Below are 11,381 nucleotides of genomic sequence, written 5' to 3' on the forward strand. Positions count from 1 at the left end.
TTAGCTCAGCCAGCCTCTGCCTGAGCTTGTCTGGTGGTCAGGGGTCAGGGTATCCTGCATTCCCTATGCACAGAACCCAGCACAGAGGCAGGTGTAGATGCTTATTAATAAGTATCTTCTGACTTTGATGTATGGAAGGGGAGTGGAGGGCCAGAGCCAACCAGCAATATTTTACCTGGTTGTTTTGCTGAATGTCAGACTAGGGTCAAAAGACAAAGTGCCTGTGATTTTCTATATTTGACAAGATTTGTAATCCATGCAGAGAAAGCAATGTTCTCGCTCGAGGACATATCGACATTAACACCTATTCTAATTACTCTACATTAGCAAGAGACACAGGGCACAGGGGCCACTAAATCAGTCCTCTGGTGACTCGGGCAAGTGGCTTCTCTCTTCTGTTATGGACAAGCTGGGTGAGATGGCAGGTTCCTCTGTTTTTTTTCCTCACTCTCGAGCTATGGATGATCCAACTATTACTTTATTTTATGAGATCTATGTTGTGGGATATTTGTGATCAGAGTCTTTAAGGATAGTGTTTTGTATTCCAAAGCTTTAAAGTCAGAAACTTTGGTCTGGAGATATAGATCAGTAAGTGATAGAACACTTGCCTAGCATGTGGGGGGCCCTACATTCAACCCCCAGTGACATCCACAAGCACATGCTCTTGAACACATGCACACACCTTAGTGTCCACTAATGCACAAGATAACCAGTGCTTAACCTATAGAGCTTATTTAATGCTAAGAAGAAAACAACTATATTATAACAACTGCTAAGTGCTACTTCCTCTTTGAAACTACTATATACACAGTCTTCTTCGCCCTTACCGAACCTCTACATACTATATTGTAAGATATAGATGGCTGTGGTCCATTTTCAATATGAGGTGTGATTAGAGTGACTGGAGAGGCCTAGCTGGCTGCTGGTGCCTGCTTATCTCAGACTTCAAGAGTTAGAAAGTTTCAGGGCGTCTGTTACTTAACTGAGCCCAAGATGGGAAAGGGATTTGAGGATTAAACAAACAAACAAACAAACAACCACTGTCATGGGCTGAGCATGGTGGCACATGCCTTTTATCCTAGCATTTGGAAGGCAAGAGGCAAGTGGATGTCTGTGGTTTCAGTACTAACCTGGGCCGCCTAAGTTTCAGGACAGCCAGGAATACACACAGTGGGACCCTGTCTCAAAAAATCAAACCAAACCAAACCAAACCAAACCTACCACTGTCTTCTGTCAAACAGACCAGTTTTGTTTCTTCGGCTTTTCTCTATGCCTGCATCCCTCTTGTCATATCAAAAACTGGTTTGTTTCCACCAGCCTTCTGAATTTGTTATTGACTTTCCCCAACATATATTACCATCTCGAGCATTATGCTAATTGATTGATTAATTAATTGTACTCGGAGTCAGGAAAGTTGATGGCAGAGTTGGGATGTGAGCCCAGCTCTAGCTCCCTCGAGACCCTCATCCTTTGTTACTCAGTGATGCTTCCTGGACACAAAAGTGTCTTATTACTTTTGGTTTGTTGGCTTGCTTTTGGTCTGTCCTCTCCTGTGCCTTTTGACATCTAAGGATGAACCTCTACAATTAGGCTGTTCTGACAGGAAGATAACATGCCCAAAGATAGAGACAGAATAGATACAATTTTATTTCATTAAAATTAAAAATACTTCTGCTTTAAAGCAAGGCTTCTTCAATTTTTTTTCCCCACTCACAAACCCCCTTTAGGTCAAGAAATGCCTATAATGTGGGCATACCGAAACCAGGTTGCTTTTGTGCCCTGGTTCTGTTGATCCCCTCCAATTGTCCTGCAGGCTTCCAGAGGAAGAGCTATGGCTCTGAGGTGACTGGCTAGTTTGCTCAGATTCCTGCAGTACCAGTGGTCACTGTTTGCTTATTTCATTCAGTGCAGTTAGCGAGAGGAAGCACCTTCTCTCCAGTCGGTTCTGCACAGCACAGGTACAGCTTAGTGTCTTATTAATTAGTTGTTATTGTTTTATTTATTTAATAATAATTAGTAATTCATCTTCATAATTAATTATTCATCTCCCTGCATATTCGCTCCTGAAGTAGAAATGCAGCTGCATCACAAATGTTGTTTATATTTCTTCCCTCATGCTCTTATTTTTGTTTTTGTTTTTGTTTTTGTTTTTTGCTTTTCTTTTGTCACTGAGCAGCAGTTCCAAGAGTTACCTTCTGTCTGTCAGGTGCTTTATCACAGTCAGTAGCCAGAGAGTACATGTGAAGATGGAGTCACATTAACTACCGTGGATTCAAAACTGAGGGGCAATGGGTAAATTAGCTTGCTGCACAGGGTGGCTGGGGTGGGGCTGGGGGCACTGAGCCTGAGATGGGTACTGTCATTCATGCCTTTCCTGGGAGTTAAAGCAGGTTATTGAACTAGCAAGAGGCTGATGCATTCCCTAATGGAGGAAATCAACAGCTCACCTTGTTCTCAGGAAACAGCTCCGGGAGACACTGACTCTGGAGCTCATGGTCCATGGAGGGTGCTTCACTGGGGCCGTGCTTTGTACCCCCAGTGCATGTCTCCATGATGGAGGGCACCATGGCAGAGCGCTGTTTCTCCCAGTTGAGAAGCTATTTCTGAGACGTCTCTCTGCACCGGGGCTGCTCTGTGTTTAGTTCTCATTCCGCCCACTAGTATCACTTCCTCTATCTTTGACTGTCCTACCCTTTCCTTCTTTACAAATAGCTTGATGGGCCAGGCGGCAGTGTGCACACCTTTAATCCCAGCACTCGGGAGGCAGAGGCAGGTGGATCTCTTAGTTTGAGGCCCATGTCACCACTGCCTGCTTCTGTTTCTCTCATGTAGCCCAGTGTGGCCTTGAACTCACAGAGATCCAGGCGGATCTCTGCCTCCTGAATGATAGGAATAAAGGTGTGTGCCACCATTGCCTGACCTCTATGTCTAATCTAGTGGCTGTCTCTGTCCTCTGATCCCCAGGTAAGCTTTATTGGGGTACATAATATATCACCACAAAACTGTCTTAGATTGCTCTTCATACATCAGTCTATCCATCTACCCATCCATCTATCTATCCATCCATCCACCCATCTATCCATCCATCTACCTACCCATCTATCCACTTATCCACTTACAACACTTACCAAGCCATCAGTCTATCCATCCACTCACCAATATATCCATCCATCCTTTATGTAAGCATAGTGTATTCATTCATCCATTCACCATTCATCAATCTGTCATCCATTCATTTATCTACCCACCCATTATCTATCTATTCAACCATCATCTATTCATCTACCATCCACTGAAACATCCATTTATACAACTAATCATCCACCCATGTATCCACCAATCCATCCATCCACCCATCCATCCATCCATCCATCCATCCTTCTGTTCATTATCTCTCTATCTACCCATCACTTGTTAATCTATCTATCCATCCCCTTTGGCAGGCCTACTGTGGCCACCTGTCTTTGGACAGAATCGGGCGGGGCGAGGGGGTGCTAACTAGAAGCTGTGAAACTGCCCATGATCCCTGAAGTGCCTCAAGCATACCGGTGCGGTCATTCTGTCTGGAGTATGCCTGACTGGGGGGAGTGGGACCACAGAATGTCCGCCTTTCTCTCTTCTCACTGAAGTTATCATTGCAGACTCTGCCTAGTCCTGTCTTTATTTTTTTCTCCAGAGGTTTTGAATTCTTAAGGAATACCTCATGTGTGCAGAGGTCAGTCCCCAGAAGCCAACCCAACCTTCTAGAGCCTGTGTTGGCTCCCTGTCCTACTGCCTGCCTGCTTCTGTTTCTCTCATGTAGCCTAGTGTGGCCTTGAACTCACAGAGATCCAGACAGTCTCTGCCTCTTTACAAAGAACACTTTACAAATGTTCAAGAGGTAGCTATATTTTTCATGGCTGCTAACAGAGGCTTCCATGGCAGGACTTGGTTGCTCTGCAGGCTAGAGGGCTCTGAGAAGAATTTTTTTTTTCCTTAAAAAATTCCTTTACATTAATTTTATTTGAGGAGGTTCATGTGTTATAGCACACTTGTGAAGGTCACAGAACTTGGGTTCAATTCTCTTCTTAGAGTGTAGGTCCCAGGAATCAAACTCAAGTTGTTAGACGTGGGGCAGGCACCTTAACCCACTGGACCATCTGGCCAGCTCTAACTTAAACAGTGTTGCTAGCATGTGAATTCTTAAGGAGTGTATTCAGAGGTTCCAGAGAACTGTATGGGTCTTGGAGTTAGGACTCCTCATCATGGGAGCCTTTGATACAGAGACCAGCTGTAGAGATGGACGGGGCAAAGGTGGGTGGGTAAGGAGAATGTCCCAGACAGATGCTCAAGCCTCCTGCTCAAAGCTACGGAGTTGTGCTTGGTGCCAAGGCCTCATCTCAAGAGTCCTGCCTGCTTGCCTGACTGCAAAGAGTCCTGGCAAACTTTTCTGCCTGCTCTGGATGTTAGCTGCATTCCTCCGTCAGAAAAAGCAGGCCAATTGCCAGCCTTGGGCCTGTGTGTTCCCCCACTGGCTACATGCTGTCAGCAGGCTCTTTCCTCTCCCTGGCATCTTGGACCTATGGTCTCTCCCCAACCTCCTTGTCCCAGATGATGAAGATTTTTGCTCAGTGACTGGCAATATTGTCAGTACAGGAATTTCTCCCCAGAACTCAGGCTTCTTGTTGTTGTTGTTTGAGACAGGGTTTCTCTGTGCAGTTTTGGAGCCTGTCCTGGATCTTGCTCTGTAGACCAGGCTGGCCTCGAGCTCACAGAGATCTGCCTGGCTCTGCCTCCCGAGTGTTGGGATTAAAGACGTGCGCCACCACTGCCCAGGTCTTGTTGTTTTTGAGACAGACTTTTGTTGTGTAAACATAGATGGCCTTGAACTCATTATACATCACTGGCTGGCCTTGGACTCTCGGCAGCCTTTCTGTCAATGCCCCTTAAATTCTGAGATCACATGCAGGTGAGTGCCACTGTTCTGAGCAAAGGTCATAGGTCTGGGTTTCTCAGGCTTGAGTCTTTCCAAGCATTTTTGGTTTTGATCTCTGCAGTTCTGGGGATGGAACCCAGGACCCTGGGCATGGTGGACATGCATGCTGACACTGTGCCACCTCCCCAGTTCTCAGAGTTCAAAGACAATGGAGGGCATTGTAGGGCGTGAAGGGAGGGGAAGGTGGTCACAAGGTCTGCTGGCACCAGAATCGCCTCTATCTCAGGGTCCTTGGATGCTTCTGGATAACCGGTGAAGTATCAGTCAAGTTCTTTGGAGGACTCGGGGTGGGGCTGGGAGAGGGGGAAAAAAGGATCTAAGACTATCTAGAAGAATAAGAGTAGTTTAACTTTACCCCTCCCCCACAAGATATGCAAAGTGAGGATGAACCTGTAGACAGCTGTAGGCACCTTGCGCCTCGCCTCCAGCTCTCAGCCCAGGTGCCCACTGGATCTGGAAGGCAGCTTCAGTTCTTGCCCCACATGCTTTTGGGAAACAACAGACATGATAACACCTTTAGAGTTATGGAGAGTTCTAGATGGCACTGCAAAGACACAGGAGCTGTGCGGGGGAGGGAGAGGGGAGGAGAGTCTAAAAATAGTCTGCAGGGAGGGCTTCTGAGGCCATCAGCCTTGTTTTCTCCGTGTTGAGCTGAGCAGTGGAGTACAGTCATCCTCATGGAGCAGGAGCAAAGACGCTATGCGGTGAAGTGGGAAAGGGTCCAGAGCAGAGACCTAGAGATGCAATGGCTATGAACTAGGTCTGGAGGCCAGGTCGAGTGAAGCGACTCAGTGCACCCTGGGGAGCAGGGTGGGGGCAGCACCCTCTGTGGTTGTTCTCTGATCCCGGAGAGGCTAGAGGGAGGGTTGCACCTTGACTTTTCTCTTGTGACTAGAAGGCCAGCCTCCCACAGTGGAGACCTAGGTTTCCGATGACCAGGACACTGTCCCTCTATGGATCTGAGGGAGGAAGATGGACAGCCACTGCTGCGAACAGATCCCAAAGCCCTCAGAATCAGGAAGAATGACTCACGAGTGGCCTGTTTCAGACAGCTGGCTCTGGGGACAGTTTGGAACAGGTGGAGGCCTGCCTGGTTTCCATCCATCACCCACTCTTACACTGGGTCATGGAAAAAGGAATGGAGGGAAGTTGGGTGGGTAGGAAAGACCTCCTGTAGGGGAAGGGACTAATTCTATCTATGGAATCAGCAGCTTTGCATGGGTGGTCATGTTTTAGGAATGGATGATTCCTCCAGTTTTAGGGATTAATAGCCAAAGGCAGAAACAAATTAATCACCTGGCCCACACTGGCACATTATTTAGCATTTAGTTTGTTGGGGCTTGAACATGGGTGCGTCCAACTCTCATAGTCAGGGGGAGGGATGTGAAAAATTATAGTTAGCTGTTTTATTTGTCCTCTGTGCTCAGTCAATGACCAGCTCACTATTCTGGTCAGTTTTTGTCAACTGGACACAAGCTGGGGAAAGGACCCTTGATTGAGAAGATGTCTCCATCAGATCGCCTGTAGGCAAGTCTGTAGGGCGTTTTATTGATTGATGATTGATGTGGGAGGGAGGCACCCCTGGGCATGTGGTCCCAGGTAGTATAAGAAAGCAGGCTGAGCAAGCCATGAGGAGCAAGGCAGTGAGCAGCAAGCACTCCTCCACGGCCTCTGTTTCAATTCCTGCCTTGAATTCCTGCCTTGGCTTCCCTTAAGGATGGACTGGAACCTGTAAGCCAAATAAACCCTTTCCTCTCCAAGTTGCCTTGGGCCAGTGTTTTATCACAACAAAAGAGACCATCTAAGACACTCAGACTGGTCACTGACTCTTGGGGTCCCTACATTCAGAGACAGTCAGTGGAGGGGTTGAATTCCCTCTACCTCCTTTCATTTAATTAGCTGGAGGCTGGTGTCCATTGTGTCCAGCAGGCCTTCCTGCCTGAATAAATAGCAACATGTTTGTTTTCTTTTGGATGGGGTTCATTGTTAAAATGGTGGGTAGGCAAGAAGAGGAGAAAGAGAGCATGGGGGAGATTGTGAAGTCATTTGAATAAGAGGAAGAGGTAAAGTTTTACACCTCCACCCCCAGCCAGCTCAGTAACTCTCTTTCCTATTTCTTCTTGGCGATAGTTTTGTACAATGTACTCAGAACCTCCTCTGTTCTCACCCCTCGCTGGCTAGGCTCTCTCTCTCTCTCTCTTCTTTTTCAGCCCCACTTAGGTAACTTGAACCCTGCTCACTTTACTGTAGTTTCCCATCTGACCCTTCACCTCTCTGCCCTGCTTTTCTCCAGCTCCAGGCTACCACAAGCAGCAGGGAGCTTGTTCAGTAAGCCGCCATACAGTCTTGCCATAAAATACTATGCAGCCAAGAAAAAGGACTCAGAGATTCCCTACTAAACCAACGTAGAATGGCTTACCGGGAGATGCTATAAAAAAAAGTAAATAGTACAAACCACTCGTATTTTAAAAAAGTCTTTTACCTTTGTACACAGCATTTCTGGAAACATCTGAAAGATCTCTGAACGATGGTTGTTTCTGGAGAAAGGGAATGGAGGCTGGATTTGGAGAGATGCTTACAGTTACATGTTTTAAACATTTACATTTATTTATTATACCCTCCCCTCCTCCGTGTGTGTGTGTGTGTGTGTGTGTGTGTGTGTGTGTGTGTGTGTGTGTAGGTGTGTTTGGGCTACCCTGGAGCTGTCTGTTTCTGTATTTACATGCAGTGTTGGCAGGCAATGGAGTCTTTAGCTGGGTCTATCAGAATTCCCCCCACCCCCCAGTATTTTGCCATGCACTCTAGTTCCTCACGGCATAGTGGATCAGCTCTAAGGCTAAGCCACTCAAGGCCTTCCAGGGCACTAGAAAGTGTCTCCTCAGAGAGTTCTAGGAGTCTGGCAGCAGCTTCTCTGCTGCAAAGATGGGTGTGAGAAGAGCCAGATGTTGCAAACAAGCAAATATTGGAATTTGCTGTGTGTTGAGACTCCAGGATAGGGGTGGGAATGGAATGACGAGCAAAACTAGACACAATGTGAACCTCCTAGAGGTGTGAGTGAGGAGCAGACATTGACTTGTCAGACATGCATGTAGACTCTGCTGTGGAAGGTCCTTGGAAGGAACATGGGGCTGTGAGTTCTTATAAGAGACACTTGATTTTATAGTCAGAGAGGGGAAGGAAACGCTTCCCTGAGGAGGTCTGCGTTGAGAAGAAAGTAGGGTGGGAGGGGGGTTTGCTGCATCAGGGAAGAAAGTGGGCTCTCCACACCCAGGTGCTGAGGCAGGATGGACTCATATGGAATGATTGCGTAGTCCTGGGAAGAGAGGAGCATGTCTACAGAGCTCAGTGGCTCTAGTCCACTAGCCAGACCCCTCCCTTCTCTAGTGTTTGAAACATCGGGTCAACCACACTTTCCCTTGCAAAAATCCATACCTTCCCACTGCACAAATGAAGAGGAGAAGAGGGAGCCCAAGCCTCCCTCTCTGGTTCCAGATGCAGACAGCAGTTTACTGGTCCAGTATTGAGAGACGTCGACAGCTATTCTTGAACCGCTCTGCAGAAATCTGGAACCTAGTCTTGGGATCCAAGCGATATATCCACTTCATTAATTCTCCTTGCTGGACTCAAAGAGGAATCAAAGAAAGCATTTCAGTCCCTCATCACTATGGAAACCAAGTGCAGAATATTTATAGCTAGGGAACTCTCTGAAGGAGAGTCCATCTTAACCAAGTTGGTCCCAGAAGTATGGAGATATTTTGGTATTATTGCTAATAGCAATGGACCAGGAGATGCTCCCTGAAGAGGGCTCCCCAAGTCATCTGGCTTAAAAAGCATAGAAACTGACTTGGGAGGGTTGTAAAAGTGAGAAAAAAATTACATGTGCTTTCCAATGTTTACTAGTGTCCGTGAATTAGCATCTAAGGCCAGCCATGTGCACAGATGATTGCCCAGCACACGTAGCACCTGATGAGATCTCTTCAGGAAAAGGTAGTGTTTTCTTCCCAAGGCTCCTCCACCAGCAGTCTGTGCAGCAGAGAGAAAGGAATGCTTAGCAACGTCTCCACATGTAATCATCAGGGTTTCCTGTCGTGCAACTTGCCTTTTCTGTTGATAGCAGTGATAAGCACTCAACTGCTCCCAACTGTAGTTCTTGTTTATTTAGAAGCAGCCACAGTATCTAGGAGTTTACAGTTCTCAACAGCAATGTGATTGACAGCTACATTCAGTGTTGCGATGCTTATGGAAGAGTTTGCTTGAGTCTCTCACTCCTGAGAGGCGTCAGTCGTCATTTGCTGGTACTTGGTGACATTTCCCTGAAGTGTGATGAGTAGAGAACAGAAGACTCTTTCCATGTTCTGAGATAATGTTTGTTGAATATCCCTTCTTCTTTGAGAGGAGAGTCTGAAAGGTCACTACAACCTTGGCCAGGTGTAAAAGGATGAGCATGCCAATCCTGCCTGTGTTTCCCCTGGCCTGGAGAGAGTGTCCACCTCCATCAGCATGTCAGGCCTGTGCTGTGGCCACTCTTGTTGGATCATCTCTACCATAGTTTGACACAGAATGTCTTTACTGTGGTTCTCCTCTTCCAAAATACTCAGTGTTCCACTTGTGATCAGCTCCATGATGCTGGCCTTCAGGGACCTCCCATAGAGTCATGCTGTTCCACTGAAACCTGGCAACATGTTCCAGGATCTGAAGGCCAAAATGACCATGGCAATCTGTGTTTTCTCAGCCAACCTCAAGCCACACAGGACATAGATGGGTACCTTTCTTTAAACTCTTTCACAAAGGTTGAGTGCTGTCTGCTGGTAGTGCTGGGTGGAGCTGGATTCCATCATGACTGTCACTGATTTCCCCAATTTCTCTCTCAGTTTGTCACTTGCTCCATCTCCATGGCTAGTGCCAGGAATACCACCATCATCCCAGAGCACAAGGCATGCACAGTTCCCTTAGCAGGACCACACATGGGTATCGGGCCATGGCAGGCTGGTAGTCCCTCCACATATTTTATGGGGATAGCTTTCAAGCCAGAATAGCAATAAGTATTTATTTCACATATAGACAAGGTTACTGCTTTTGCTTAGCATAAAATCAGACCATTTGAAGGCAGAACTGATGAGCATCTGTTGAAGAGGGAGAAGGGGACAGTGGAAAGAGAGGCTATCTGGAACTGCCATCCATTGAAAGCTGGAAAGATGGGGACTACCCAGCTAGGTCTCAAGCTGGCCTTGGAATCTCTGGGAAAGGTTGCTAACAGTCATGGTGGCCGAGACTGTGGGATTACAGTCCGTTGTTGAACTTGCCGTCTTCAGAGTCCTCATGAAGGGGCAGACCTTTATGTCATAAGAAAAGCACCTATCTGCTTCCTATGTGGTCATGAGCTTAAGGGAATCAGGAGGACCAGGAAATCCCGAGTCACCCACCTCTGTGCTTGGTCAAGATGACTGTCCCCATCTATTGCCTCCAAGGTCCTTAAAACAGTGGGTGAAATGAATGCACAATTCAAGCATCTCCTGGATGTGGTCTCTCTGCCTCAGAGTTTAGATGTAAAATGTCCCCCCCCCCCCCCAGTCCTTATTTGTTGAAGGATGCTTCTCCAATGCAGTGTTCAGAAGTGGGGATCCTGGGAAGTGACTGGCTCATGAGGACGCTGACTTAATGGGTTAGTCCATCAATGAATTTGTAACTACAAGGTGATGGAACTAGGAGGCAGGGCCCGGCTGAAGCAGAGGCAGCACTGAGTGTGATGGTTGGTCTTGACCGTCAGCCTGACTGGGTCGAGAGTCACCTAGGAGACACACCTCTGGCTGAGTGTGTTTCTGAGAGCCCTTCCAGAGAGGTTTGAACGAGACAGAAAAACTCCCTCTGAATGTGGGTGATACTTTCCAGGGATTGGAGACACAGACTAAATTAAAAAAGGAAAGAGGAAGAAGTCAGCTGAGCACCAGCGTTAATTTCTTTGGCTTCCTGACGGAGTACCTATTACTGGCTGCCTCAGAGTTCTGTCGTCACAGCCAGAGCTGTTTTTGCTACCATGCCTTCCCTGCCCTGACGGATGGGTCCCCTCCACTGTAAGCCAGAACATACTTCCTTCCTTACATCACTCTGTCAGGGGTCCCGTCAGTGAGAAAGGCAGCTCAGACACGGGGTGTACCCTGAAGGAGATACCTTGGGCCTGGCACCCTGCCCCCTTTGTGTCACTTCCTGAGGGACAAGAAGGAAGAGCCAGGCATGGCGGTGCACACCACGAGGCTAGAGGCTTTCCTCGGCTATGCCATTCTATTCTGATGTCTCCAATCTTGCCTCAGGCCCAGCACAGTGGAGTCAGCTGACCACAGGCAGCAACTTCCAAATATGGGAGCCAAAATAAAGGTGTCTTCCTTTAAATTGCTGTTCTTCTGCATTT

The 11,381-nt window shown here is 47.3% G+C and overlaps 1 pseudogene; it reads right to left on the reverse strand.

The window, feature by feature from the left end:
* Window positions 1-8,326: 8,326 nt before the first annotated feature.
* On the reverse strand, window positions 8,327-9,869 carry LOC118573033 (annotated as a pseudogene).
* Between the last annotated feature and the right edge of the window lie 1,512 nt (window positions 9,870-11,381).

The sequence above is a fragment of the Onychomys torridus genome, chromosome 23 (genome assembly GCF_903995425.1).
Source record: "Onychomys torridus chromosome 23, mOncTor1.1, whole genome shotgun sequence".
Lineage (NCBI taxonomy): Eukaryota > Metazoa > Chordata > Mammalia > Rodentia > Cricetidae > Onychomys > Onychomys torridus.